General features: G+C 37.7%; 1 non-coding gene and 1 pseudogene across 1 annotated transcript; both read left to right on the forward strand.

Moving 5' to 3' along the window:
- The first annotated feature begins 378 nt into the window (after positions 1-378).
- LOC136225900 (L-type lectin-domain containing receptor kinase IX.1-like) lies at positions 379-3,880 on the forward strand (annotated as a pseudogene).
- A 1,049-nt stretch (positions 3,881-4,929) lies between these two features.
- On the forward strand, positions 4,930-5,003 carry TRNAI-AAU (transfer RNA isoleucine (anticodon AAU)). Its single transcript has one exon. It is a non-coding gene; the product is annotated as a tRNA-Ile (tRNA).
- Positions 5,004-5,309: the final 306 nt, after the last annotated feature.

A 5,309-nucleotide genomic window follows, 5' to 3' on the forward strand; every position in this document is an offset into this window, starting at 1 on the left:
ATTGGATATGATGTAAGGACCACCATTGACAACTTTGTTGAAATCCTCTGCCCTTGTAAATTTGATGACATAATAGTCATTCTCCAGGTCCGTAATGGTAACCTTCCCTTTATTCGCCCATTGAGCTTGGATCCTCTGAGCAAAATATTTAAAGCTTATTCTTTTCCCAAGCACAGTGACAATTAAGGATAATTTCCATTTCGATCTAAGGATTCGTTTGTCTTCAGATGAAAGACGGATCACTGGACACAGCGGGTCCTCTTGCTCACCATCCTCAGCATCAGAGTCAGAAAAGACCTCATCAGACTCATCCTCGATACTGTCATCTTCCATCATGGGTTCTTCCTCGTTCACCCCTACCACCTTATCTCTCCAGGATGAATTCCTCAGACAATTCACCAAGGCAGAGTTATTAACCGTATCCACCAATTTCCATAAGCTTGGATTAGCATTAGACATAGTATTATTTTGGTCTGCAGCCCCCTGGGCTACCACTCCGCCCAACGGGGCAGAGAAGAGAAGAGCAATGCTTTTATTTTGTATTTTGGGATTAATCCTAATGCTGATGTTGCGAAGACATTTACCTGTCAGGTTATTTCAGCAATACTCTCTTTTGTTGTTATCACTGTTGTTGCTCCTCAATACACAACAATACTTTGGGGTGTGATATGAATTTGTTTCCTTCACATTTTTTTCTTGGGTTCTCTTTTGAAATTAAGCTTGGTAACAAATTTGTGATTAATTTGAAATTTAGGGTCATTCCTTTTGAGATTGTGAATGGATCATCCATTGTTAACTGATTGTTTTGCTTCTCGAGATTTTTGTCGATTTTGACTTTTTTGTTTTTCAACTTACAAATATGTCGGTGATGTGACACTCCGGTGTTAATTTAATATGCCGGCTCTATGATTTTCTTCAATTCTACCACAATATTATAATCTCCCGGAGCAGCTTAATTTTACATCTTCTTCTCCTCCCATTTTCATTCTCTCCCAAACAGAGGCTAAAAACTATTTGCCATGTCTTCTGCTACCAATTTTTGCTCCACTGTCCCAGTATTTCCTGATTCAGCAGATGCCTCCATATATATCTGCAGTTCCAACAGCTAAAAACCACCAACAATTGCATGTTTCAGGTAAGATATCAAACTGAAAGGTACGACTTCTTGTTGTGGGATTAACTGCTGGTGTACTTCTATTTTCCATATTGTTATAAATCCATGGATGATAATGGAGTTTATTTGTCTAAATTTGTGGGAGATGACGGAGTTGACTTGTGTCAAAACACTGATCATGGTAGAGTTGGCTTCAGTAATTCCATGTCCAGTAATTGGGCTACGTTTGATGATGCAGTAGATTTACATAAATCCATAGATGATCAAGTAGTTGACTTGAATAGGGTTGAGTTAGACAAATTCGTGGGCAATGATAGAGTTCATTTTAATTTCTCCTTGGATGATGAAGTAGTTGACATGAATCGATTTGAGTCAAAAAAATTTGTGGCCGATGATGGAGTTGAATTAGATAAATCGATAGATGATGAAGCAGTTGACTTGAATGAATCCATGGACAATGATTTTACAAGGGCTACCGGTGCTCGGAAGTTCTCTTACAACGCTTTGTTTGAAGCCACAAATAACTTTTCAGAGGAAGAAAAACTCGGAGAGGGAGGTTTTGGTGCAGTTTATAAAGGATTCTTGAAAGAATTGAACTGTTCTGTTGCAGTGAAGAGGGTGTCTAGAGATTCCAAACAAGGCATAAAGGAGTATGCATATGAAGTCAAGATCATCAGTCAGTTGCGGCACAGAAACATTGTGAAACTAATGGGTTGGTGCCATGAAAAAAGGAACTGTTACTTGTTTACGAGTTCATGTCTAATGGCAGCTTGGATTCTCATCTATTTAAAGAAAATAGCTTGCTGATATGGGAGATGAGGTACAAAATTGCTCAAGGATGTGCCTCCGGATTGCTTTACTTGCACGAAGAATGGGAACAATACGTTGTGCATAGAGATATAAAAGCAAGCAATATCATGTTAGATTCAGATTTTAATCCCAAAATTGGGGATTTTGGCTTAGCGAGACTAGCAGCGCACGGGAAAGGTTTGGAATACACAATTGGGTATGTCTCTCCGGAGTATGCCACTACAGGCAGGGCAACCAAAGAATCAGATGTATTTAGCTTTGGAATTGTTGCTTTGGAAATTGCATGTGGAAGAAAAATCATCAACGGTAAGGCGAGAGAAGATCAAATAAATTTGAGAAAGTGGGTTTGGGATCTTTATGGAGAAGGAAGGCTACTTGAAGCAGTTGATCCTAGACTAAATGGAGGTTTTAATAAGCAACAAGCGGAATGTTTAATGATAGTAGGGCTGTGGTGTGGTCATCCAGTACAATGGAGAAAGCAATTCATGTCCTCAAATTTCTTGCTGCTTTTCCTGATCTTCCATCAAAGATGCCCTTAGTGTCATATTTTTCTCCAGTGAACTTCTCTTCTGGTTCTAGTGTTACTATTTCCGAGCAAAACCAGAACAAATCTCTAAGCGTAGGCAACAATGATATGGCTCGCAGACCAAATAACATTCCAGAACAAGAGAAACTTGGCAAGGGAAGTTTTGGTACAATTTACAAAGGAATCATGAATGTAAAAAACTCAAGGCTTGGCTTTTGGAATAGGAATAAAAAGAAAAAAGGAGTTTCTGATTTCCAAACATGGACTGGCCTTCGGATGTTTTCCTACAAAGAATTGGTTCATGCCACAAATAACTTCTCAGAAAATAACATACTTAAGGCGGAAAATTTTGGTAATTTTTACAAAGGATTCTTGAAAGAATTGAACATGTTTATTTCAATAAAAAGAGCATCAAAGGCTTCTGATAGAGGGATGGAGGAGTATGCCTCTGAAGTTATGATCATTAATCGAATGAGACATCGGAATTTAGTGAAACTCATTGGTTGGTGCGACGAAAGGAAGGAACTCTGTCTTGTTTTCGAGTTTATGCCTAACGGAAGTCTGGATTACAATCTGCATACTAGAAAAGATAGCTTTTTGACGTGGGAATTGAGGTATAAAATAGCCCAAGATTTGGCCTCAGGATTGCTTTATTTGCAAGAAGAAGGGGATGAATGTGTCGTGCATGGAGATATAAACTCGACCAATGTTCTGTTGGATTCAAATTTTAATGCTAAAATTGGGGGTTTTGGGCTTGCAAGGTTAATGGGTTTGTATGTTACAAGTATTCAACTAGATGAATCAGCTGGTACCGCGGGCTACCTTGCTCCAGAATCTATCCTTCTAGGCAAGGTTAGCAAGGAATCTGATGCTTACAGTTTTGGGATGATTGCATTGGAAATTGCTTGCGGTAGAAGACCTTATGATCGAAGTAGTTATGGAGATAGTGTTAATTTTGTTTGGAATCTATACAGAGAAGGAAAGCTACTAGAACATATTAAGTTACACGGGACCAACAAGTGGTATCAGAGCTCAGTAGCTCACTATTCAAGATAAAACTATCTTGAGCTGATCCCTGTAATGGCTGAGAACAGCACTCATTTCCTTCCAGGAAATCAAACAACACAGATACTCCCCGAGGGATTATCTATTAGTCGGCCTCCTCTGTTCTTCGGGTCAAATTACACATTCTGGAAGAACAAGATGAAAAACTTTATCCAGGCAACAAACATGAGTGCATCGCTAGCTATAGTCCAAGGCCTAATCCAAAACTACATGGAGATTTTGATGGGAGACAAATGGAATGTTTAATGAAAGTTGGGCTATGGTGTGCTCACCCGAATTCAAATTCTAGACCTTCAGTGAGACAAGTAACTAAAGTCTTGAATCTTGAAGCTCCATTGCCTATTCTTCCACGTTTCAAGCCTCCCTTTATATGGCCAAGAAGCAGCAGCCGTAATTCGGATATTTCAGGCTCGACTGATGGCTAGTGTGTCCTTTTGGTACTGCGTTTGCATTGCTTGTGTTGTGTTCATTTCTAAAGTCTTAAATCTTGAATTGCCTCTTCTTCCATGTTTCAAGCCTTTCTTTACATGGCCACCTGATCTTTCTCTCAGCTTGTCAGGAAGCAGCAGTAATTCGGATATTACTGAAACTACAATGTGAATACATAGCAGCCGGGAGAGATGAAAAGGGTATGAAAAATCATGTTGTTTTGCTCATTTGAGTTAGGCTCTGCTTTTAAGTAGAAAGGGAAGAAAATCTCCTTGTGGGGATTGAGTTTAGGCTCGATTCATCTTTCTATCTTTTAATTTCTGTGTCTAGCGTTTAAGAATATCAATTCAATTCTATATTTCCTATTTCCCTTGTGTTCTGTTTTCTGTTTCTATCAATTTTTTCCTTTTGCTTCTACTTCAGCTACATATCATGTTATACCTTGAGTCGAACTCTCTGATATTCTCTTAACAGCAATATCTCTGTTTAATTCTGTTCAAAATCCTTTGAAAACTGCACCAAATCCTCCCTGACCGAGCTTATTTTTCTTCATTGAATTCATTTGTGGCTCGAGCTAAGACTTAGTCATAAGGAATGTCTTTGGCTCACGTTACTCTATTAAATTCATAATTCTGAGATTTTACAACTGATGAATGTGCAGCCTCTACCTCTCGAATATCTTTTAGCAGGAGCTTGAATGTTTTCCTTTGGTTTACAGCAAAAGTAAATAGTAAGAACAAAGCTTTTGCGAACTAATCAGAGCATCCATTATTCTTCCATCAAGAACATTTTACCATTTCAAACTTTTGAAGTTTACTTTTTAAGTCTTTCCCAATCAAGAAAACTGTCTAAATTTGGATCTGTGATCTTGAGTCTTCTTAGCATTTTGTTGTTTGGATTCTTCAAGGCAGAATCACTGGATTCCAAAAATTACCAAAACAAATGAAAGCTATTAATAAATAATAATTAGATTAGCAAGCATTCAGGCCTATTAGCTCAGCCGGTTAGAGCGTCGTGCTAATAACGCGAAGGTCGCAGGTTCAAGACCTGCATGGGCCATTTTTTTAAAAATATAGTACCTCAAATATGTATGTTTTTTATCTATTTTTTTATATTTTTAACCGAACATATCTTAGCTTTTAGGACAACCACAGTGTGTTAGGTAAAAACTAGGGAACTAATAAATTTTTCACCCGACAATTAATAGTCTAAATACAATAAACTAATGATTCAATTAACTAGTTGTTTTGTATTATATTATGAACTAATGGTAAAAACTAGGGAACTAATAAATTTTTCACCCGACAATTAATAGTCTAAATACAATAAACTAATGATTCAATTAACTAGTTGTTTTGTATTATA

The sequence above is a fragment of the Euphorbia lathyris genome, chromosome 4, assembly GCF_963576675.1.
Source record: "Euphorbia lathyris chromosome 4, ddEupLath1.1, whole genome shotgun sequence".
NCBI lineage: Eukaryota > Viridiplantae > Streptophyta > Magnoliopsida > Malpighiales > Euphorbiaceae > Euphorbia > Euphorbia lathyris.